The sequence below is a fragment of the Anguilla rostrata genome, chromosome 1, assembly GCF_018555375.3.
Source record: "Anguilla rostrata isolate EN2019 chromosome 1, ASM1855537v3, whole genome shotgun sequence".
NCBI classification, from domain to species: domain Eukaryota; kingdom Metazoa; phylum Chordata; class Actinopteri; order Anguilliformes; family Anguillidae; genus Anguilla; species Anguilla rostrata.
In genome coordinates this window covers 58781200-58808152 of record NC_057933.1, presented here as the reverse complement: position 1 = coordinate 58808152, position 26953 = coordinate 58781200, and the positions used below count along the sequence as shown (strand labels likewise).

Here is a 26953-nt window from a genome sequence, read left to right as displayed (position 1 = left end):
TGGCTTCTGCCCATCACCCATATGAGGGCTGCATATTGATGGTGGTGAATAGTCCCCTGCTTTACTGTGATGTGCTTCACATCAAACTTCAGATCATCATGAATGAGTTGATTTAAGAGTTTATTCAGTAATTATTTCAGGCATAACAGACATTCAGTCATCACTTGTACAACCAATTTCTGCATCTCAGTCATTGTAGTAAATACAAAAATATGTTTATGAAAAAATTAGTTAAATATATCATATATCAACATATACATATTAAAAGTATTACATGTGACAAGCATAAATTGAATTAAATGAATGATGTGTAATGTGAAATGTAGCAGTGAATAATATCTCCATTTCAAACTATTGTATATTAACAAAGGACAAAATAATAAAAAAATTTCAAGCTAATACATCTGAGTGAGTGTACAGGCTCAAGGTTGTGATGAAACACCCTGTTCATTAAACATAAACCTGATTTTGTACGGCTATAACCAAGATGAAAACAGTGCTGACCTTATCTTTGTCCTAAATATTTTTCTAAAGGCATTTTAGCTGTGTTTTGTATTTGAAATAGGAAATAGGAGTGTTTAGATAATAATAAAATTCAGTTTTATGCATAACATGTATCATGAAGCTATGAAGAATCTTTTTACGAGCATATTATCTGGTTATTTCTGGGTATACGTTTTTATGTTTCAGTGTAGCAGCCTTCTTGAAATACTAACAATTTTAATATGGTCATTAGCTCGTAGGAATTCCATAGCCATCAGATGCTGTTACAGATACAGGAGTAGTCAGCTATCTTAAAGTTAGTCCTGACATCAGGGAACAGCAGACATAATGCTAGAGAACTGAGAACACCTAGTCAGACCCTGACTCATACTACTCAAAAGACTGGTTAATTTTGTTCCTGAAAGGCTATAAATTTGGATCCCTGGTGGGACATGGCTGTTGAACACATGTAGCCTGACCTGATCCAGTACATATCCAAATGTTTAAGATGTTTGAAATAAGTTATGATAAATATTAATATTACTAAGTAATATTAACAAAAAGGGATTGATTGATGTTGCTCACAAAGCCATGCCATTAGGTTTATTGTTGAGATTTGGGGGTTTTGTGGAGCGGGAGTAGCGTGGGAGGGGTGTTTGTGTGTGGATGAAGTTTTGAGGTGGGGTTTTGTGAAGTGGGAGTAATGTGGGTACAGTTTCTTTATGCATGGATGAAGTTTGGGGGGAGGGGGCGGTGTAGTCTTGGTATGGATACAGTTGCATGGGATGAGGTGAGACCCTGGTGTTGTGAAGTAGCCGTGCCCAACACTATGGCGGCCTGATTCACAACACCAGCTGCCTCACTCCACCATAGTTGCCTTGCCCCAGTTGGCCCATCTTTCCCGCTGGATGTGGTTCTTCCCCTCTCGTGGATTCTGTCCTCTGCTCTCAGGACTTGAGTGCAGCTGTGAAGAGAGTCGATGCACAGATCAGGTCAGCTGAGGCCACAGAACACCAGTAACTGTACACTGTTCAGTGTGAGTAAACCTGCTGATTTAAGAGAAGATGCCAACATTTCTCTTCCTGCATCCATCAACTGTTACAAGGCCATAGAAAAATAAGCAAGAATACAGTGGAGCAACCTGTCCTCTTGAGCCACAATGTCGGCAGGATTTCATTCTGCTCGGGCACTTAAGCACACTGACTCAATAAACTCCTCATGGCCGCAATTGCCTCAGTGCAGCATCACTTCCGAGTTCTGAGTGTAATGGGCTTAAGAATAGAGCAGGAAAACCTAATGAACTGCAGACATAGATGACAGGGGATGTATATCCCTACAGTAGAGAATACCTTGAAAATAACTACTTGAACATTACAAAATGCACAGCTGTCAATTCCTTACAATGTTAGAATAGACTGAGCTCAGAATAAAAACCCAGGTTCACAGTGATTTGGAATGGAGAGTTGAATGAGAAAACTACCAGCAGGTGGTCTGTTGATAGAGACAGTGTCTGTGGTAACTTGTTTGCAGAAGGGCATTTTATTAGTTCACAGACATCAGTTCCATGCATGGAGGCCGTTATGGAGGCCGTCTGGACTATTTAGGTGACTGATGGTTGAATGATAAATGTGATTGGTCATGAACACTGCATGCAAAGTAAAACAACAGAACAGTTTCAAAGGAGGGACCCGGACAATTCCCTGATGAAGGCATGTAATATTGAAATGTTAGTAATCATAAGTATTTAGCAAAATACAAAGACGAATGTGTACTCCTTACTCCGCTGCATATATAGGTGCAAAAGCAGAAAATAATATGTCCTTCTTCAGTGTTCAGCCCAAGTTTTGCTTGATCACTTTTAGAAACCAGGTTAGGTTGTATCTGCCTAAAATAAACACAGCTGTGGTCAGTGTTTGGCCAATAAGGTAGAGAATTCTGCTATGAAGAACAGTTGCATAGATCCTCAGAAAGTTATAGTCCTTCCATAATGAGTTAATGTTAGCTGCTGAACATTTATTCAGTGAATTTCATATTTATTTATTTATTTTGCAGACATAAAAGATTGATCTAGCACTCAGATAACCCTTCTGAGAAAGGTTTGACTTTACTCTGCCAGGAAGCTGTCATCTCCCCTCATTCAAACAACTCAGCTAACTCTTACCACCCCCAGAGTACTTTTTAAGATATGGAGAGAAGGTAGAGGGACAAGTACAGGGGGAGACAAGCTTCACAGCCATAAGGTGAAGACCTGTTCTGCTCAGGGCAAACAGAATGGTTGGTTTCCTGTCACAGTCTGTTTATCACGCAGCAGGTCAGCAAAGTCTTTTCTTGTGTTATACGTTCTAGGCCCCAATGTTAATTTACATATAGCATACGTACATACACTGCCAGAAAATGATTTATATTATACTATTATTAAGGCGGGTATGGGATGTAGACCCAATAGTTTAGGTAGCGAAAGCAGTATCACAGCAAACACAAAGAGGACAGTTTATCTTCAGAAAACTTCCACTGCAGGTCCATATTCCCAGCTGACTGGCTTAGCTGTCTGCGACAAAGGCTCTGTGGTGTTCAACCACAAGGGCTGAACCCACAGCTGTGAAACAGAAGATTATGGCAGGGACTCTCTGCACATTCAGAAAGAAAAGGGGACCCTCTGAACAGTAAGTCCACCAACCCCAGGGGTTTCAGGGAGCTCCAGAGTCTCAGGTGCACTACTGTTACCACGGCGATAGACAGGTACCCATAATCCCCCTGCCACTTCTTCATGAGCCCCACCTTTTCCAATTCATTTTTTCCGCTGAGAGCCAAGGGGATTTAAGCACTTACTTTGCCTGTGAAATAGCTGCGGATTAAAATGGACAGTTACAATGATGTTATATGCAAAAGAGTAAGCTCTAATCCATGAATATTTATTTATTTTTAATAAACTGCTTAATCTGTTGAAGAGCTTAACTTTTGTAGTATCCAAAAAGGTAAAAAAATTTTTTTTAAAAAGCTAAATTGATATCTTGCTGAACTAAGTAATACGCGCTGTGCACTTTGTGATTTGACATAGACATTTCTCCAAGCTGCAACAATGTCATTAACAAAGCTTTGGATCTGAAGCTGGAGATGCCAGAGGGTGAAGTTTTCCAGTCTTTCAGTATGAAGCATGTTGTAAGAGAGCTGTGATGAATGAGAATAGTGGTATAGCACAGAGCTCTCTTTGTTTTCTCCTTGCCTTTGCTTGTGGGGTTTCAGTGAGCGAGAGCCTTCCTATGAACAATAGCACATCACACTGTACCGATATCTGAGATACAGTGGCTCTGGGGAATAGTATGCCACCAGCTTTGCTTCACCAATGAGAGAAGACCTCATTCAAATTATTCCATTCTGTGAAAATGTGATACCAGTGATAATTCCAGAACAGACCCTCCACAATTTGCATACTGTGAAAAACTGCTCTTTGTTTACTTGTTTTCTATGCCCTTTAGCCAGGCAAGAAAATACAATCACTACTCAACCTGAGTAAGTCTCCACAGAGCCAAAAAAACAAAAAAGCCCTACAGACTGTACCTTCCTCCTCAGTCTCCTAAAAAGGAACTATATGGGAGTGAGGAAGTGTTTACCTCCCCTATAGATGCCGTTTGTTGTTTGACTCCTGTTCCCTGTGACTTCACTATCACCCAGCATACAACCACCTTCACGGCTAACTGTCACAGGGCGACTGGGTTAAATGTTTTCAGGAACTCCATAGCTGCAGTTGGTAAGCAAAACCAAAGGCTAAATAAATTTGCAACTGTCATTGAATGCATGGATGAGACCAATGGACCTACCAAACTCACAATGAAATACATTCTGAGACAGTTCTTTTCAACAATATATTTTAACCTGTTGTCTGTGTTGAAATACCCAAAATACCTTGGTGAAAAAAGACAATTACAAGGGTTTTATCAGTAATCTCTTTCTTAAGAGTTTAAACTTAATGTATACAGAGGTATATAATGTGTGGATTATCTACATGGTCATTGAGCAGTGATTGGCCTGGGAGAAGAAGCCCTGATGTTCCCTGTCTGCTTTTTCAGAACAGGACCACTCACTGCAACGAAAACTAGAGTAAATGTAAGAGGTGATTTTTTTCCCTTTTTTTGAGTAAGAACACTCCGCCCTTTCACTTCTATGACCCTATTATCCTGCCGTTTTGTCCTTTTGCCTGCTCTGTCTTTATCCCCTTACAGGTCAATCCAAACTAATTCCTCCACCATTGAACATGTCACACAGCATATAATATCCGACCAATACATTTCTTCTAATCCTGTTTTATCAGCTCCGTTGCCCTTTCTGGTCAACCTAATTGCAACAAAGCCCACATAAGGGCTTTTGTGCCAAGAACTTCTTTACGGTTTCAATTAAACGGCTCGGGGGGCGAGCGGGAGGTGGGTGAGGGACTGGCTGGTCGCCAGTGTCCTTCAGAGGAAGAATGTCACAGCATTTAATTGGCAGAGCAACGCTGTGGGGATAAACAGCCACGCGTCTTGGGGATGCAGGCGTCTAGTCGCTTCGCTTCCCCGGGGTACATCAGAACAGCAGCCGGCCATTGTCTTGTTTTGGAGGCAGAGAGGGTGCTTCACAGCGGCTTCTGTCAAACTGCTTTAGCAATGGCGCAGGGAAGAAAGGCCCAGCTTATTCACAGCCTCGGCCGTTTTCTGCTTCAGGATTTCCCAGTTCTGGCCATAATTTATGGTGCGCTAATGTGCCAGATGTAACAAATCTCAATGGAGACTGAACTTTTGTTGGATAAGTTTTTTTGTAGATGCAGCAGAGATTTATTGATCTTTAAATCATCTGGATGGTCCATACCATTCAGTGGGTTTTCCACGTACTATAAAGTTTAGTGAATTTGCACAGTAACCGTGTAGCACTGAGCCATGAAAATAAGTCAGTGTCTTTCTGCGCATGCAGTCAATGCAGCAATCCCCAGCCCATCCTCGTGCGGAAAATAATACAGCACTGCAGTGAGGCAACCTGAGCAGAATTATACCACATAGTAAAGATCAGATGGTATTTCATTTTTTTAAACTGATATCTTTCCTATAGCTTTTCAACACTTTTCAAAATGTTTGTGGGGGTGAACTTTTGGGTATATTTCTTCCGAGTTTCAATAAAATGCAGATTTTCAGTAACATTTTATTTTTTATTTTTAAAGAAGGTATTTAGAGACAGCATCAGAAAAAAATACATTTTACTAAGACTTTGAAACTTGCCATTGATTTAACAGCTGTTTATTGGTGGAACCCAATTTTCAGTTGTCATTTTTTCCCCTTACAGTTTGGCAAATTCAGCAATTATCCTAAGTGGTTTGCCAAAACTGAAGGAAAAAATAATTTTCATTTATAGTTTAGAACAAATGCTTGAATCAAGGCCATTCATTTGATTTACACTCTTTAATTTAGTTAAAGGAAAAACAAATGGTGAAATCCTACTTGGATACTAGCAGGAGTGAATTTATGACTCCTTCAGAGATGTGAGACCTGTGACTCATCCATTATTCCACCATGTACTGCAGCTACTGTATTACAATTCTAGTGTTGAGGTTGTCTATGGTCTCAAATACATCCCAGTGAAAGATGTGGCAGTGTACTTTAGTGGTTTAAGAGAAGTGATAATACTCATAAGATTACAGGGTCAATTCCTGGGCATGAATATGTATTAATGAATATGATGGAAAATGCAAAATAAAAAACAAAATTAAGAAACACAATTGCTGAAAACAGATTGCACTCTGTGAGAAAAGTGGAGTTTGCTCTTTCTCTAGATGCATTCTTAAACAATAATTCATTTACAGTGCAATTTAAGCTCTCTGGGAAATTACCCTTCCTACATCTGCCATTTCATTGGCTCTGTCCCAGCACCCCCTCTCAGAGAGCGATGGGTTTTAGTGCTGATGGACAGATCCTTGCTTTAGACAGCTGTGCTGACCAGACACAATGTGAACAATAAAGAGTTTGCTTACATGGATAAAAGGAAGCCTCTGCTTCTAATGAGATTCCTTCTGTCACATGCCCCAGACAATCTTATAGCTCTTATGCATCTCAGGAAGAGTCCAGCGGATCAATACATACTGTATCTGAGGATATTTATCATACAGTTCTATGAAAGTGAAAGCACACCGAATCATCAGATCCCTGAGCTACATGGGGAATTGTGCTTGTTTGTGTATTTTAAGTGCTAAGATTTGTCTTGCCTTTTACCAGCTCACAGGCATCAGTCTTGTGATTGGGAGTCCCTAGCTTGCATGTGGTACTTCAGACTGAGATTCACCTTATTGAAAGTTTGGAGTCTGCAAATCCAAATCTCTTCACTAGTTGTTACATGACATAAGGTCTGTCTTCAGAAATCACAGACAATTAGGCCGTCAGTGCAGACCATGAGTAGATTACAGAGCTGTGATTGCATGGTTCAGATCAACATGGAGGACCCACTTCTATCCTTAAATCGATGACCTGAAGAGGGCATCAAGCAACAGTGAATCAGACAGATAGACAAAATTGTAGGCCGTGCTGATGTTATGTCCTTCAGCAATGCTCAAGTCAAGTGTTGTTAAAATCTGAATTGGGGTGAGTTCAGTTCTGCTTATATTTTAATCATAAGGACAAATATTCGAGTTTTACAATACCACGGCATGTTAGCAACAGCTCCAGGGCAAGAACTGAGCCTAGCTCTATGCCTAGGACAAGGAAGGGAGCTTTCTGAAACGTGCACATAATGTTCTCCACATCCCAATCACTGCCTTTGGGCCCTAAGCACTCACATCCTTTTGATTATGTATTTCTGGGTCATTTTTTTGTTTTCCCAAATGCACATCTCATCCACATTGCACTGTAATGAAACAGACTACATAGTGACATCATGACTCATGTATGTGGCCCGATGCACTTTTAAAAAACATGGTCCCAGTGCCGGCATCAGTGGAATCAAGAAGTTTGCTCCTCAGAAACAGCTGGGAAAATTATTAAGAATTACGTATTTCTTATACAGCATTACCTCCTGGCTTCAATAATCCATTTCAGCGTATGACTGGAATTAGCATTCACACCCGCAAATCAATGTTTCTCATACAGCATGCTAATTATTGAAATATTGCATATATGTATTTATGTTTGTATAACAGTACTTTTCAAGTACACAAAACATTTTCGGTTCAAATGTAACATATTATGTAGTATACTGTAGCTATTTGTATGTGGCTACAGTGGCACGGTGTGGGTGTTTCTAATGGCTATTAGGCTGTGTCCGGATATGTAATCTCACAGGGTAGAAGTCATTGGGAATTGCATGGAACTGAAATTAAAGCAGCTTTGTTCTGCTGTGCTTGTTTATTGGCATTTATAGGTGTTACGTGCGTCTGTTGAATTCAGCTGAGATCAAACAGATGTGTCTTTTTTATTTGAATTGCTTTTGTTTTGCTGTTTACAGTAATTTCTGTAAATACTTTAAAGAGGGAGGACGAAACTGAATAATTTAAAATAAAAAAAAGCAGTGATAGTGATTAAAATGAAAAGAAACGGGAAGGGAGATAATTAACAGCTTTAACAGTTGTAGTAGAGGGTGAAACACAGTCTGTTCTTTTGACGTGGGACAAATCCAGTGACGAATCACTGGGCCGAATCTTCCCACATCTTAATCAGTTCCTCTGGGCATACCCCAGTCTTGAGCACTCATCCGATAGACCCACATTCTCCCAGCAGTGTCTGAAAATGCATGGACTGAAGCAGCAGCCTTTGTTGCAGATCTGTGTTATTGTGCACCCCCCACCAAGCACCATCTCCTGTCAGCACCTCTAACTGCCTTTTCTCACTCCACGCCACAGTAGCATGTCTGTCTTTCTTTTGCTTCTAAACTCTCAACTCCACTGTAGCTCATATTATATCTGCCTTAGAGGCCACTGAAGCCACAGACTCTACCTCTGCCAAAAGACAAGGAAATATATTTAGTAAAAAAAAATCATTCCAAAAATATATCTATAAACTACAATTTAAAAGGTGGAGCTTATGTTGTTTGACAGATGGTACAGAGTTAGAAAGCCTCTATACAATAAAGAGGCAAGCAGCCTGTATGACTCTCTCTGGCAAACAAAACAATCATATCTGGGAAAAAGCATGTTAATCATTTGGCTTGAAAATAAAAATCTAAAGGACCTATTAACACAGAAAGCTTGCAAATCAAAGATTCACAAGACAATGTTGGAATTTTAGGTAATAACAACAATTTGGAAAGACAGGTCTACCTCTCCTGGATGGCTTTTAGTCTCCATCTCTATTCTTTAGTCTTTTTTGTGTCTTCTTGTGTCCAACCTGAGGAAACAGGATTTTGTCAATGCATATTTGGACGGGTCAATTTCTACTGCCCTCTACATTACATTTATTAGCAATATATACTGTTTTTCAAAATCTCCTCATAAGGATTACAGCCAACATCTAAGCAAAGTGATTTCGTCATTTATTTAGCAACTGCTTGGCCACCGCACTTCTGCAGATCCCATGTTACCTCTGTGTTCCATTAATTTCTGCAACAAGCTGTTACAATTATTGGTCATGTGTGCTTTTACAGTATTTAGCAATTCTTTATAAGTGACTGATATTGTGGTTAACATACATTGATGGGATGTCTACTGACATATTTGCATGCAGCAATACAGCAGCCAGGACTCTCAATTCCTCTGTGCTATAAACCAACTTCAGATGAAATTGGGGAAGAGGGAAATGAAGAAAGTTATAGCATTACATTACTTAAATAATGTAACCAGGATACCTTAAGCCTATATTGCTGTGTATTGCGGAATATAATTATTTCATCAGCGTTGTATTTGAAAGATCAATCCACATTTTAGTGGGGAATTCTGGCAACCTGCAACCCTCAAATAGCTCAGTAGACACTATGTTATGACTTTATGTCGATGCAGTACTGATGATGAAGCCAATTCTCTCACCACACGTCACCTAATCTTCTACCAGTTTCCCGTGTCCAAGTGGTGAAGTCAGGGAATTTGGTTTAAAACCAGAAAGTTGGAAGTTCTTGTCCAAGTAGGGATGTATAAATTGTTGTGACTTTGGGAAAGGTACTTAACCTACTTAACGTAGATCCGAGGTGAATAAATGGCAAGTACTTTCAGTGTAATCTGTATTATAAGAGCGTCTGTCGCACTTGTGAATATCTGAAAATGCAAGATTTGTGTGGAAATACGGGAAACGTTATAAAAACTCCGGACTGCCAGCTCATTAGAGATGCTCAGAATGGCGAGGCCAGTGCGTTTGTTGATGTGGGCTTCTGACAATGGTGGTGGTGCCTGTGGGAGAGAGGGGTTGGCGTGTGCCGGTAGACTGCGACTCCATTGTTGTGCTAATCAGATGGTTTAAATAGATATCACCCACGAAGACCGTAGGCTTTCTCCCTGAGCCCTCTGTGCCTTTCAGGCAGGATCAGAGGCCGGCTGAACTCTTTATTAAAGAGCTATGAGGCAGGGAGAGGAGGGACGGGTGAAGAAGAGATGAGAGCACTCTGTACATGCTCGTCACCCCTCTTACGCAGAGCACAGCATTAGCCACAGAACAGCTACAAGTGACATTAACGCCAGAGATTAATTAAGGCTTTGTCACCGATCTGAGTAAAACGCAAGAACCTGGAATTGTTCCCACAATCCTTTTTGAAGTGAAAGTGTGCTGTATACATGAGTGCGTGTGTGTGTAAGGTGGCGTGGGTGGGTAGGGGGGAGGGCGGGGGGTGTGCAGTATCACCCCTCATTATGTTGAAATTAGGGTGATAATTGCTTTTAATGATTCTCTTGTGGAGGGGAATCTTCAGGGCCTGCACAAAGAAATTCTGTTTTGTAAGCCTAGCCTTACCGCTTTTGCTTTGGCTATCACCTTTGACACTAGGAGATGCACTGCGATAAAGCGCACATAAACACCAGTGTGGCCCTTTCATGCAGCTTGTGTCTAATGCTGTGCCACAGATAGCAGGAAGCCTAAATGGTCACCCATTGTTCAGCTTCTGATTATCATCTTCTTCCATCATCTAAAAATTGTGTCATTGTGTCTCCATGAAACATATCCTTATGATGATACTTCTTTAAAATGTAATATCTGTGGAGCATGACCAACTTCATTACTGAATAATTTTCTTTCCTTCTCAATTAGTTGAGTTTCATCTGTAGTTCATGGTTGTGAGCTATGGCCTGTTTCTCTGCAATAACGAATAACTTAATTGGAGGCAAACACCTTTGGGCAACTAGACAGAGGTCGTTTAATTCATTACAAGGTGCATTAAATGATAAAATCAGTAATAAAATGAAAGTACGTTTGGGCTGGTGGGCCGACACAGACACATTAAACTGGTATCTGAGAGGTGAACATGGGAGTCCCATCACTATTGTGGAAACAGGACACAAAGGGGCATAATGAAGGCAGGGCTAGTAATGGCCTCATTAAAGCTCCAGTTTCTTTACCATTACCTTTTGTTTTGGAAAAAAAAGGATTTTGCACAAATTAAATGGCCAACAAGAAAGGGATAAAATGAAGATGACGATAAAATGACAGATGAAATGAAAAAACTAATTCAAAAAATTATAGTAATCATTTTTAAAATGTACTAAGGCAAAAATAGCTGTTTCTAATGTGTAACTCATAATAACTGGTTTCATGCCAGTATTTATTTACTCAAATTAATTGATACCCTATGCCATAAACATTGAAAGAAATAGAAAATAATGGTAACAGCAAATAATAATTACAAACTAAATTCCTCATAGTATCCCATTTTCAGTCAATTCAAGAATATATATATATATATATATATATATATATATATATATATATATATATATATATATATATATATATTGTAGTAGAAGAAAAGAGGTGGGTGATATGCCCAAAAAAAAGCACTGGGCATTGTCACACTATCCTCAGGTTGAGGCCTAACTATCTACAAACGTGTATCAAATTAAGATCATCAAATTACACTTGAACCTGTGCCACAACAAATATTTCACATTTATTGACACACACAGCTGGATATTTTTGGAAGTACTTCAAGAAACATCTTCAAGTAACTAGCAGAGTCATACTTATTGTCAACAACAGTTAAAATTATATGCCAAAAATACAACCTGTCCTGTATCACAGTCTTTGCTACTGATCCACATATTATCACAGTTGGTGGTTACAATTCTACAGTAGTTATGTATTTCACTATGAAATATTTTATTGATTTCTGTTTGATCCTTTTATTTTTGCATGACTGGCATTAACCTTTGAGCTGAAATAAATTCTTTAACCCCACCCCACCCCAGCCCCTCTCGACTGATGCAAATTATTTTGAGCACCTTTATGAATAACATATATTTATAATAAACTAATAAATATTAAATCTGACTATAAGTTAAAGAGAAAATCTGATTGAATGAGTTATGCATTCCAGTATTCATCTCCATTTACAAGCAAATACTAAACCAGTTTTTTCATGTCACAACCATATGCCGGCAACAAGCCTTCATGATTATTAATGAACAATTGCACTGTCATGTAGAATACAGTCCCTGCACACTCTGTGCCTGATCCGAAACGAAGGCCCTTAAAATGAAACAAAGCAATATGGATATTTTTCAATTCCTTTTTACATAATGGAAAAATAAAAACTTCTTCCTGATGTGAGCTTGCTTGACTTGATGTTCTAAACATACTCACTGTGAGTCTGCAAGGCATTTTAAACAATATAATTTAATTCTACCATTTAGTGCAAGATTCATGGAAGTTATTCTGTAAGGTTATTGGCAAAGTCAGAATGGAGAGCAAGGTTGTACTCTGTACAGACATTCATGGCAATTCTGTTAACCTGGAATCGATGAGAAAAGCATGAATGGGTTCTATGTCTTTTTCTCTCCATTTACACAACACATGATTTGTGAACTGAAACATCATGGAATATCATTTATTTAGATTAAATCTTGGAATCAACCCACAGTGTTGACTCACTGAAAGTCAATGTTTTGGTCCATGAAGTAAACATCAGTGACTCTGCAAATAACTAATGCAAAGATAATTCCTATTTTCATTAGAAAAGATGAAACTAGGTTCTTAATGTAAGTAAGGAAGTAGGAAAATTTTAGAAAATATTTGAAATAATGGGGAAAATGGCAGCCAGTAGCATTTATCATGATTGCAGAGTCAACAGTAAATAAGCAACCAATGTACAGCTCAGTTATTGGTTGAAGGAAAATTGATGATATCATTTAATGTCTTTAAATGATCATGCGAAATAGCAACTTAAAAACGTGCGTTGTAAAATGTGTTTAGTGTTTATTTCTATTTATATAACATTATCAGGCTCTATGTACTTCCTGTGGAATAATGTTTAATTAATTATACAGGCCTGCTTTGTGTTCTCAGCCTTCTGAGTAAACAGTTCAGAGAGTTATGGTTTATTTCAGTTAATGTTTAAATCATTTAGAACTAGTTTCATATGAACTAACACCCCAGAGTGAGTTGTATATTACTGTGCTTAGCACAAATTGGTGTTGCTTTGAGCATCTAGCCAAATGACAGTGATTGTGGTTTCAATTTTTAACATGCACATCCATAACTATTTTTTTTTAGTTTGAGCAATTTGCACTATTGCTTGCACTGCACAGAGCAAGGCAGTACAGAAAACACTGCTGCGTTGCTTGTTTTTGCAATGTTGTCTGTCTCACTTGGGAGTATGAAATGTGCCATTATCAATGCATTTCATGTCATGCTCAGTGATTATAATTCACTTTTATGTCACATAAAAGGCTTTGGACTGTAATCCATGAATCCTTTCCAGCTTAGTGAGAAGAAAATGAATATTAACGACACACAGCATTTACTTTTTATTTTTAAATGAGGGCCTCAGCTGAGGTGATTTCAGCCTGATGAAAGAGTGTATGAATGTGGCAACTCCAACTAAACAGAAAAGCGTGAATATTCAACAAGGGAGGGGAGGGAAATTAGCCAGACTGGAATTCTGGCTCATCCTCACCCTTTTGCCATGCTTTCTCTCCCCCTCTCTCTTTCTCCCACCCAGTCTCTCTTTGTTTTACTATTTGTTTTTATTATGTGAGAGAGACCAATAGACCACCTCTTCACGAAACACACACACACACACACACACACGCACACGCACACACACACACACACACACACACACACACACACGCACACGCACGCACACACACACACACACACACACACACAGAGGGAAGAGGCAGGGATTTCATAATTGCTTTATGAAATATAATAAAAGAATATATTTTCACTACAACTGCCACAATTGTACACTATATAGGCAATAATATGCGATTAAGATTGGGACTACTGAATTCTAGGTACATGTATTTGCGTCTAACCATGCACTACGTCACCTGATTTCACTAATGAGTTTACTTCCTGAAGCTAGAAGGTAAAGTAATTAGTAAAACCAGGTGGCAGTAAAATCTCAAGTTTAACTTTAAACTTGCTCACATTTCAAGGGTTTCTTTTATTTTTTGACAACTTATGGTCCTAATGGTGTTCGCATGCTGCAGAGGACTGACTGTATTCTCCAGGATTTATCACTGACAGCCTGAGGTAGAAAATCCAGGTTCAGAAAATGAAAGTCCTCTCTAGTATTTTGTTAAAATCACCTGGATTTGCTAATTAGCACAATTCTTCAGTCAGGAGATAGAAATTCTGAACCTGTGTCCTGCTCAGAGTTCTCATGATAATGGAATATCCACCACTGGGGATATTCAAAGATGTTATCATGACTCTAAATTGAACAAGGACTAGGACAAGTAGGATGAAATATCAGGGAAAGTAAAGAGTGAACCACACAGAGGGGATGAGGGAAGAGAAAGTGAAATTGAAGACAGACAGAGTGTATAGCTTCAAGAGAAACAGATGGAAGGGAGAGCAAGATGGATAGAATTAAAATAAGGAAAAATAAGAGTGGGGAAGAAGAGATATGTTCTTAGTGGATTGTCTGCGTTTTGTGCTACGAGGTTCTGTCACTAAATTAATGTCTCCTTTAATCTGCCAGTAACATTCCTGCAAGCCTGGACTCACCATTAACCATAATCTGCTTCAGAGAGGGAGAAAATAAAAGCTAAGCTAGATGTGTTGGAGTAGGGGGGGAATCACATTTAGCAAATGTAATGACTCTGCTGTATATACATTTCCTAGTTTTTGGTTTTTCACAGCATGACACTCCTATTTTATTTCTGCTTCGCTCAACACTTTCTTGCCTGAAACATCCTGCTGTTAACATAAATGTTGGTGATTAATATGAGTGTGAAAAAATAATGGTAATTTGAAAAGCAGGATACCAGCATTCATCAGTAAAATTAGCTGCCTGATCAAAAATCTAGAGGTAGAATAAAATTACAATCTCAAGAAACACAAATTTTGTTACTTGAAATTATTTACAGAATAAATGTACCTCTGTATAAACTAGTGGTAAAGATTCTGTAGCCTGTAACCTGTAGGAAAAAATATTCTTTTGAACATCTGAACTAATCCTGTAGAAATAAGACCAGACTTACTTATACGTCATACAAACTTGGAGTGTTAAGCCATGTCTCCCATGGAAGAGGACTCATGAGATGGAACTGAATGCTGCTGAAGAGGATAAATGTGGGGTTTAAAATGTCAGACCATAAAATGCTCCCAAAACCTTCCGGTACCATCAGGGTGTGAAATTATTTCAGTGTACATGCTGGTCGAGAGGATGTCATCTCATTATAATTATTCATCCAAAAATGGGCCAGGGGCCTACAGGCAAAATGTTTGTTCACTTTCTTGCTGGGCATGGGCTTCATTTCCTTTGTAACAGCTGAGAAAGAATTTAGAAACAATAGTCATTGTGTAATGGTTTCTATGGGAACAATAGGAAATAGCAGAAAATAAGAAATTAAATTTTGTAAAATTTTATCAGAAAAGTGTCTGCAAAGAGAAGTATTTTATCTGAGCTATCTTAAGAAAGGCCAATGAGGGGTTGCTGGGTGCTTTACCCTGTTAAGGTGCTGTTCTAGTCTGTGAATAGGCCATACGGTCTGCTTTCAAATCCATGCTAATTCAACCTAATCACTTTCCAAAGCATTCAGTGTTTATCTATTAGAGATAAACACTGATCCTGCTTCCTGCAGATGCAGTCATTGGCAATTACAGGATCAGTGTGGGTACACTGACCTGGACAGAGCCGCAGGATCAGGATAAATCAGTCCACTTGACATTCACCTCTTTTACAGCATGAGTGTGACAGAGCATTTTATTTCTTGACAAAATAATAATATAAATGAATTTCATATAGCCTCTGCAACAGGCAAAAGCTGGGCAGGTACATTAATATTCAAATTCCTCAAGGACAGTTCACCCCCATTGCCCCTCCCAAAGTGTGCTGTAATATTCCCATTGGTGTCAGGTGCATATGACTAGAGTCTGGACCACAAGCTACTCACAGACCACAGCATTGTCTAAAAACCTCAGGACCACACATTTCACATGCACAGCACAGGGCATTCAAGGACATTGGCAAATTGATCTAGTTATTGGTGCTTGAGATGTGACAGAAATGTTGTTTTTACATAAAAAATCTGATATATCATTGCCTCTGAAAATCTAATTCATAGATAAAGTAACTTAGTGCATCTCTTGTGAGTATGGGTGGTCCTTGGTGAGACAAAAGACAAATTATTGATTGAATTTGCATTTGTATTGGTTTGAATTAACAGAATTATTTAACTTTTTACTTTGATACCCCCCACATGAGCTCAAAATGCATATTTCTATAAAACCAGGGTGTTATATTTGCCCCAAAAAAATGTCCTGTGGATTTGAATGTTGTGGTTAATTACATGCATGACTTACATTTTCACATAAAAGGCCATAATAAACTATTTGAATGTGAAAACACTGCTGAAAATGAAAACTGGTGATGCAGCAGGTTTGTACAATGCTGCTCCAAAGAAGGCCTCTCCTTTCCTGGCTCCAGGTCCCCTGGAGCATGGGGGGGCGGGGGCGCTCATTAACATATTAATGATTCTGCAATCTTCTGCCTCGCTCCAATGCCTGAAATGCTTTGCATGATGCAGTAATGAGGCAGTCCCTCTTCTTGGCATAAATTATCCTCTTCAGATAGCACAAACTGGTTGCATTCACTAACCCAGTGATCAAATTAGGAAATGTTGGTCATGGGAAGATAACCAAATGTTTCAGTGGGGGACCAACAGTGCAGTCCATACGTATTTGGATAGTGACACAATTTTTGTTTGTTTGGGCTCTCTCTGAAGAACATAATGGCCAGGTTAGAGTTTGCTAAAAAAAAAAAAAAAGTACATTAAAACTGCAGAGTTTTGGAACTTATGGACAGATGAAGTGAGTATTAACCTGTAGCAAACCTGTAGCTCAGATCCAACCAAATGCCCCAAAACCCATTTAATGGCACTTCACTTTGCAGCAGGACAATGACACTGTTAAAGTAGCCAATGAGTTGAGCCAAAAAGTGGAATGTTCTTGATTAGCCAAGTCAATCATCTGATCCAAATCCAATTAAACATGCATTTCACTTCCTGAAGACAAGACTGAAGCAAAAATCACTGCAGAAACAGGAACTAAAGATGGCTGCAGCCTGGCAGAGCATCACCAGGGAAGATACCCAGCGTCTGATGATGTCTTTGGCTTGTGTACTTGAAGCAGTCATCAAATGCAAAGGATTTGCTATCAAGTACTACATATGATGACTTTATTTTCCAATTACTTATGGTCCCCTAAGTGGGGGAACTATGCAGAAAAAAGGTTGTAATTCCTACATGGACAATCCAATATAGATTTTGTATTTTAACCTTATATTCATTGTTTCTTTACAAATACAACATGCTGGAGTACAGAACAATAAAAATTGTATCACTCTCCAAATATGTACAAACATCACAGTATTTCCACACTAGCAGGGGTTTTACAAAAGCACATTCCATTGAATAGTTTCCTATATCACCTTAGTTATTACCACATAGCTTCAACTCCGTCATGAGGCTAATTGAAACCTAGCAGGGTAAAAATCCAATCATCTGAGTACATAGAAAAATAAAATGAGCAAAGATTCAGTTGAATCAGCTTGACATCAACAATTTTTAACCATGGATGAACAGTGACCTAACTCATTGGTAGGCTACGTAAAGCTCCATGAAGCTAGCTGCAGTAAGACTGGTTTGTATGTTTTCTACCAAAATATAGGTAAGGTCTTGTGCTATTTACGAGATTAGAATTTTGACCACAGCTGCTACCCCTCTACATTTACAGAATTTAGAATTCTGAGCTCATTTTGAAATTATTTTGAAAGTTTTAGAGGATTTAGAACATTATACAAATGTTTTATGCATGTTTATGTCTGTTTTCACAATAACAGCATAAATGAGATTTTCGCTGTTGTTGTTTTCATGGATGTCCTCTGTACAGGCAGATGCTTTTTTATGCTTCTGTGGGAGCACACTGAGATTTGGACACAAAATGTCTGATAATGACGCAGCCACTCAAACCGCTGTACTGCAGACATGTAGACACACTCTGTAACATAATTGTTGCATTATTTATTTTCTTAGTGAAGGCCTTTATCCCAGGTGACTTACAATTTATATATTATTCATTTGTACAGCTGGACATTTATTGTAGCAATTGGGGTTAAATGCTTTGCTTAAGTGTACAACCCTGGTGATTCGAGGAGTCAAACCAGCATTCTTCTGATTACGGACTCAGATTCATAACCACTATAATGCCCTGCAGACCATGACTAAAGAAGAAAACAGTTGAGGTGTTTCATATTCCATATTGCAGAAGAACCTTGGATGCAAGCATTCCCTCAGTTACTCAGGAATTCTGATATGGAGTTTGTTAAGCTGGGCTCAGGTACAAGGTATAGCAACAATTCTAAAGTGGCACTGACGCCTGTAACTCACGGATCTGATGACTATATCTATATTTTAAACGATTTTCAGAGCCCATCTCACATTTCCCGTGTTGTTTTTGCTCAGAGTCAGTTTCAGTGACAGCCAGTCTGACTTTTCTCATATTTTCCCAAAGTACTTTATTTGTTCTAATTCTTAAGAAAACTGAGGAACAATATTGAATTGTCAAAACGTCCACCGCTTTGTTCTTGAAATCAGGACATGGTCTCGTTGCAAGGTCAGCACCTTTATATTAGAGCTGGCTGAACTCCAAGGTCCATAATTCCAAGTAATCCTTTCTGCATGCTGCAAGGCAACTACAATTTACATAGGCTGTGGTGCATTTTACTGCAGATTTTGTATACACAATGTATCCATACCCAGACCCTGTATTCTTCACCTCTAACTCAAGTTCTGTTGGTAGCTCAGCTTTGGGAGTCACAGCGCAAATCAAACAAAGCAACTGCAATCCCACCAACCCCCTCCCCTCAAGAGGGACGCACTCGGATGGCAGGGTGGTGTGTAAAAATAGCACATGAATGTTGATGTCGACATGCCATTTCCTCTGTCACTTAGTCATCACTGTAGAGCAGCCCGCAGCTAATATTAGCCATGTCGGGCTCGTTAGGAGACATTTACAGTCTGTAATAGGCCCTTTGGTACCCTTCCATCTTTGATATGGAAATGTGCTGGTGCATATCCACACAAGTGGCAGCTGTACCAGACAGGCTCAGAGAACCAGCGCTCGGGGTAAAATAGGGTCTCTCTCACTGCAACAGCCAGATCCATCGCTTTTTAGATTTAACAAGCCTTGATTTCTTTGCATCCTCTTACAAATGTGCAGCTGCATCTGATCACTATGCACATCTTATGCCTTTCAGCATCACGCACTGTTGATTAATCGATGGTAGCACCTGAATTTGCCCTCTTAGTTTTGATCTACTAACTGCATCATGCAATTGAACACTTCAGCATTTGCGTTGAAAATGACAAGAATCTTACATTTCAAAATCACAGAAACATCCGAATACAGTCAGATAGTGCTTCTCTTTTCATATTTCTATGTCTAAAGAAAAATTTAATCAAGTACCTTTCTTGCCAACAGAAGCAGTTGTTTATATCAGAATCACGGCATGGCTGAAAAAAACAGACAATGAACATGTTCACCCTGACACCTGGAGCAAACCATTCATTATAAAGAACACACACACACGAACATGCACACGCACACACACACACACACACACCACTGCCTCCGTAACTCCTCCTACATGTTCCTTGTTCTCTCTCTGTAGAGGAATGTGCAGGAATATATAACAGAAGTGGTAATTCTACCGAGCAATCCTCAGAGAACATGTTTTACGTTGCTACTGTGAGGAACTACGCCCACTATATACGCAGTTCTGTGCAGTGATACAGTCAATGCACACTCTGAACAAACATGTAGACATACACGCACTCAGTAGACAAACAGACCATATGTGCATGTGTGCATTCAGAGGCATATATACATGTTAGTTCAACAAACGCATGTATATTCCTCCAAATGTACACATGGTCAGTTTCATACGACTATGCTATGTAATGTGTGCATATGTGTGTGCTTGTGTTCTTGGGTGTACATTTTAAAAGGCTGAGGTGCTTACAGTAAAAGGCTCTTGTCAGAGGAAAGGAAGGAGCATCACGGCATCCCCCCCCCCCCATTTATGGTCAGAGGCAGAGGATATAGCACATCTGTTTTACACACCCCAGGGGAGCAGCGACTGCTGATATTTACCCCCACTGCATTATTAATACATGTTAATGGTCCCATTATACTGAATGGGGGCAGCTTTGCTGTTTTAACATAGAAAATACCGGGAAGTCGTGAGACAGCAGGCAGCCTGTGTGTCTCCACTCGGCATGAATATTCCCTATTTTCTCACTCTCTCCTCTTCTTTTTATCTTCTCCTCTTCTCACACATTTCCTCCCTGTCTCCCCATTTATCTCTCTATCTCACTCTCTCACTAACTTGCTTTTCATAATCTGAATGTTTCAGCATCCAAGTCAATGTGTAGGAAGCAAACTGCTGCTGTAAAGCAAACTACCAGACAAAGCCTCATAGTGCCTCGCAGTGTTCACCACAGTTTTCTGTTTTGGTCATATATATTGCTCTTGTTTTTGGTCATTTTCAGGGAATTCCCCAATAAAAACACGATCATATGAGAATGTGAACAAATAAGACACAGTTTAAAAAAAAAAATGTTATTAAATGTGCACATGCACAAAAATAGCAGTAACAGTAACAGAATAAGGATGAGAAATGAAATTCTCCCCCTCCTCTCTGCCCTATGCAGCAAATAGTCACAGCAGTTTTATCTCCTCCCTCTGAGAGAGCGCCATCCGCTGTGTGACTACACCGTGTGTGAGTATGACAGGTCTTTGTCTGCTCCATCATGTAACTACAGCGTACATGAATATTATAAGCCTTTGTCTGTTCCATATAGCTCCAGCGCACTTGAATATGACTTTAGTCTGCCCTATATGACAACAGCGTGCACGGCTATATCCAGCTTTTGTTCCATATGACTACAACATATGTGAATATGCTAATCCATTGTCTTTTCTGTATGACTAGAATGTATGGCAATGAGGGGGGCTGCATAGGCTGAGCAGCGTAGCACGAGAATGTTGCAGTCGCCATGCAGCATGTGTTCATACTCTGTCTGCTGAATCCTGCTTCTGTTCCGGCACACGGCAGATCACCCGACCATTTTAATAACACGCTAACATTGCACATAATGCAGCTGCTGTAAGTAACACATTATGGCAATAAATATGTAGCGCTGCAATATTGAATGCGATATGACAACAGATGTACATCTATGATAAAAATATGTGTGCAAATATGTTCAAAAAGCCATGAAAAAAAATGTAATGCTTTGTGTTCCATAAATCTAACTGCTTTAGAAAAAATTGCTTGTGATTTAAAACGAGACAGATTGATTTCAGCATTACAACCCGTGTACCGAAATCCAAACTTATAATCAGCAAATTCCTTTCTCTGTCTTTTTATATCTTGTTTTCCTGTTTTTCCCTGTGCGATATGTTTGTATTCATTATGCACGTCTGCTTATCAGTTTCGAAATCTGGATAATAGTTGAAATGGAAATTTTTCAGTTGAATGTTTTATATTTGATTTATACACATTATACACAGTATAAGCATTTTAATATTTTTGGAATGAAAGTTAATTATTTATCTATGAAGAAATGTTTAATCAGATACCGCAATAAAAACAATTTCGTTTTTTTTCTGTGAGACTTAAGAATATTCAAAGGAGCGTACTGGAATTCCATATGAGATTAAAATGAGTGGTTGGGCATTACCATATACATTCAAGTGGAACAAAATGTTTTGTTAATTTCAGCAAAATCAAGGATTTGCTTAAGTAATAATAATAATAATAATAATAATAATAATAATAATAATGAGCAAAGTGGGAATGTGTAAGAAAGGATGGTTTAGTATATGATTTAATTTGAATTGCTATTTTATTTTCTAATGTCTATTATTTCTTTTAAAATATGTTAAACTTTTAAAGGTAATGCGATTTTCACAATACTGAGACAACAGAAAATGCACAGTAAACACTGGAATTAAAAATCTCATTAATTTGCATTTAACTGCCTTTGTTACCATCTCCTCCAGAAAGAACAAAGGATTTTACCTTGTGACATAAACCACAGAGTAACAGCACTCTCCTATTTATATAGGAGTTACTGTTTGTGGATACTAAAAAACACAATCATTGAGACAGAACCATTATACTGACCATGAAATGGTGTGTAGGCAGGAAATACACAGGGATATATATATATATGTGTGTGTGTGTGTGTGTGTGTGTATTTGTGATTTGTGTAAATGCTTTTGGCAAGCTTTAACAGTGTAGGCAAATTGTATGTGTGCGTGTGTGTGTTTGGCATCAAAGTGCTTTCTGATCTGAAATGAAGCAATACGTGAAATGAAATTCCAGTAAATGCTTCATATTTCATATATATAATTTCTAACATAGCTTTGCTTTTGAATGTTACTTCATATCACAAGCTTATCAAAGATTGTGTAGCCTGCAGATAGAACAATCAGATGTTAAAAATTTTTTTTTCCAATCCCTGACATTAAAATTATTATAACAAGTCCCCTCAACAACGTGCCTTCCGATAATATACATTTATTGGTGTGACAAATTGTATACATTTTAATTTACAATTCTTATGGTGGCACAGTGTTAAACTATATTAATTTATGAAAAAGTAAAAAAGGTCCTGTTTTTTGCTGTTCTGTGAGTTGTATGGTCATATGAATAAAATGGTTTCTAAAATAATTGCGTTTAAAGAATGTAATAAAAGAAATGGAACACATATCTGTCACAAATGAGTATGTAAGTCTGTACTGTTAAGGCTGCTTATAAGGAAACATGAATTCCACAAGCAATCAACAAATGAATCCACCCCAAAACAATTAAAAGTCCTGACAATGTAAGTTTATTATCATAACAACTGAATAATTAAAGCAGCACAGTGTAAAGACTAATCCCTAGTCAATTGGAACTAAATTATAATGGAGCTCATGATGTGTATTACATGGTATTTGATACATGTTGCTACAGCCTTGCACTTCCATATTCACCAACTTTGGGCTGCTGAGAGCGATACAAGCTGGCACTGGCATGGAGGGGTCCTGCTGGTACAGGTAAGCTATAGTCCTGAATTGAACTTTAGAAGAACTTTCAAATGTGGTCTGTTGATTTGGAATTTTTTTTTATTAAAATCAATAAACAAGATATAATATCCACATTTTGGTGCGGCAGTCCAAAGGGAAGCTACTCTCTAACTCCCTGTGTACAGATTCTGTGCGGTTGGGGCTTTGATTCGCCTGTACAGTGAACTCATCTCTCTCCGTAACCCTGTCTGCTTTCTGCCATCTAATCACTGAGGAAATAAATAGCAAGGAGTGGGTGGACTGCCGGCTCTCCTTAAAATTAATAAATAAATAAATAAATAGGTATGCACATTTGGTATGTATATTCTGTGTGCTCTAGAGACCATTCACAGCCTCTGCCTTTAGTTGAAACTCAACTTTTGTGGGGGTTACCATGACAACGCTAGATGCCTTAACTGTTTTAGTGTGTCAGATAGGCATTGAGGCTTTGCATAGAAGTACTTACTGTAGATTCACTGCATTGAGCAAAGTGTGCTTCTGCCTGTGGAGTGACACATCACTAAAATGTCTTTCGCTACCTATCTAGCTAGCTAGCTTTATTAAATTTATGGTAAATTAAGTACATTGGCGGTGGTTTTATACGGTTGTACTGAATGAAGGACAATGTAAGTTGTGTTTTAAGCACTGTGTTAAGTTAAATGTCACAGGTGTTTGTCCATGCAGATTAAGGATTTTTAAGATAAACATATTTCTTTCTTTCTTTCTTTCTTCATGTTTTTTAAAAGTAATTAAACCCGAATAATTAACTTTGCCAGTATTATGTCAGAGTCAAGTTTGAAGGGTCAAATTTATTGAAATGTCCAGTCCATTTACATTCATATACTTTGATATGAATTCTACTGAATTTCCATATGGGGGAAAAGGGTGATATTATGCTCTATGCTTTCATATTTCCTAAGCCCACTCTTAAAAGTTAAAAAGATGATGAGTTTGCTTTACTTTCTGAGCTATGATCACTGTATGTATGGTTTTAACTGTCAAATAATCTGTGCAAAAGTAATATAATGTTTGATTGAAGACAAACAAGATTAAAGTGTTTTTAAAATCTGCTGAACATGGGTGTTTACCCTAAAACATGAGTAAATAGTTTACCCAGACATAACAAGAGAGTTTGCACACAGGTTAAATACATTGCTCTGATCGTGTTAAAAACTAATGTTACTGGTAAACTCAATGGTTTCATCTTATCCAATATTTTAAAATTCATAATGAATTTTACTCATCACAAACCCACTGAGGAATGTAAATATTCTAAACTAAACTATGTCGTGTTTATTGTAAAACGGACAAATGCTGGTCATACTATCCTTGTCAGAAAAAAATGTTTGTTAATTTGATAGTTATGCATTATAAACATAATGGATTGATTTAATTTTCTAAAATGCTTCCAATTTGTATGGCTGTATGAGAGACATTGTTTAGACTGAAAAAGTCTTTTGTTGAATATAGCTGATTCCTGCTTGTTGAGAGGTATTGTGTGATAATGTTACTGGGGGATGGGGTACAGGAAAGATTTACCACTAAACATTTCTTAAATATTCTGAATTTGTCCTGCCGTGAACTTAGCTATATTCTAACTATGCATCAGATAGCTGAAATAACATGATTGATTTCTTTAGGTCAGTAACCACATATTATATTAAAGTAAAATACTTCCCCTTTCTCCTCCTTCACAAATAGTCATGTTTATGAGCTGTAACAACATCGTTATATTTTAAATGCGCCCTTCCGAAAGAGAACATTATTGGGGAGAAGCAAAGAAATGGAATGACAAATTCTAGAGCTTCGGTGACAGCCAAGGTAAAGGCATCGTAGCACGCTTTTTGAAGGCATAACAGAGGAGGGCGTAGGGCATGTGTCAGCGGTGAGAAAGGCAGAACTGGGCTGTTTGAGGAGGCCAGGGGTGGGGGAGGGCGGCAGAGCCAGGGACAGAATGTGCTGTCTGAAGCGTTTGTCTGCAGAGAGTGGGGCTGGTGCAGGCATACCTGTTAACACCGGGCAGCTTAACGAGGCATTCCTATAACAGTGACACCACAGGTGTGCGCGTGTGTGTGTGTTTGTGCGCATGTCATTGTCAGTGACATGTGTCTGTATCAGGTGTGCGTGTTCGGGGGTGGGGGGGGGAGGGGCAGCGTATGAGTGTGTGTGTGCACACATTCACAAGTCTGCATGTGTGTCTATGTGAGCATGAGTGTATTTGTTGGGGTGAAGGGGGCAAACGTAGAGAAATTTACAGAAATAATCTACAGCTGGATGTGTAATCCCTCTTCTAGGGCCAGATTCACTCTCCTCAGCCCACGGTTGCACCCCCACAGTATAGACAGTAATTATGCACACAATTACACACCACAATCAAAAGATGAAGTGAGAGAGCCTGGGTAACTCGCACTGCATCAGACATCACAGGTACTACTTCCTGGTTCCAAAGGGTTAAGTAAGCTGGTCACTTACTCGTGTAATAGTTTTGTATATATACGTATAGGCAGCTCTTTCCTAATTTGCTGTATGTTACAAGAAAAATTTCCTTTAAACCAAGGTAAGGACTGTTTGATAATATCTGTCAACTTTCCACAGTGTTGCAGGAAATAGTTGAAGGATATGTAAGAGAGATTCTTGGGGCTCATTAGATGGCATAAACTCAAACTGTACATCAGTGGCTGGTTTTCTGCAATGTCCCCATTTGAGGTCACACCCGCAGTTCCATCCATAACCACACACACACTTATATGGAGTCCTCCACACATAAGCATACACACACGCGCGTGCGCACACTCTCACACACACACACGCACACACACACACACATATACACGCACACACACACACACACACGCACACACGTATACACACACACAAATATTCAAACAAACACACACACAAACATACACACACCCACACAGACTTGAACACACACACACACACACTCACATAGATATACACACACAGACTTGAACGTGCGCACACTCATTTACACACACATTCACACACATGCACGCACACACAGACAGCCACAAAGACACACAGAAGCACTATCACCCGCAAACCCACCCACACAGTCACACGCCACCATCCTACTTGTTTAAAATAGCTCTTTGTGACCAGGACTTGCATAATAATTTCATGACAGCATGTCGGACATTATTTGAAACTCCCTACTTGCAATTACTTTTGTCAGTGACTGTTTTAAAAATGCTAAAGAATAGAAATGTATCCTAGTAATGTGAACACATGACACAGTATGTAGGTACATATGCATGTATGTATGTGTGTATGCTGGAGACACAGCAGGAAGTCTGAAGCACTGAAGCCCTGGTCCAGAGATGTACATAGCAGTACAATGTGTCTGCTACATTGGAGCGCAGTGCAAAGAAAAAGGCTAACTCTAATGCGTTGTGTCTGTGGCCAGCGCTGATGCACACTGTGGCTGCAGCCAACAGGAGGCAGTAGTAATGAATCAGGAGGAAAGCCAGGCAGAGCAGACGTAGACGGGGTTCACGTGCAGCCCCCAGACTCACCTCAGCTCTCCCCCACCGCGGGACCCCAAAGTGCAGCGGCCGGGCTGACGTGAAGTCCTGCAGCATCCACAGCTCTCAGTGCACTGGCACCTGAAGCCCCTCTCTGTCTCTCTGTCTCTTTCTCTCCCCCTCTCTCTTTTTCTCGCTCTCTCTCACACTTGCCTGCACTCCCTCTCTCTCTGACTGCGTTCCTCCGCTAGAAAATCAGATCACTTGCTC

General features: G+C 39.1%; 1 long non-coding RNA gene across 2 annotated transcripts; it reads right to left on the bottom strand.

The window, feature by feature from the left end:
* Window positions 1-103: 103 nt before the first annotated feature.
* Window positions 104-26953, bottom strand: LOC135260194 (uncharacterized). Of its 2 annotated transcripts, none has more exons than XR_010331501.1 (3): window positions 26731-26953; window positions 8753-8819; window positions 104-1447 (listed from the first exon to the last, which is right to left on the bottom strand). It is a non-coding gene; the product is annotated as an uncharacterized LOC135260194 (long non-coding RNA). The 2 variants fall into 2 exon arrangements; XR_010331502.1 differs by lacking the exon at window positions 104-1447 and adding an exon at window positions 5881-8431.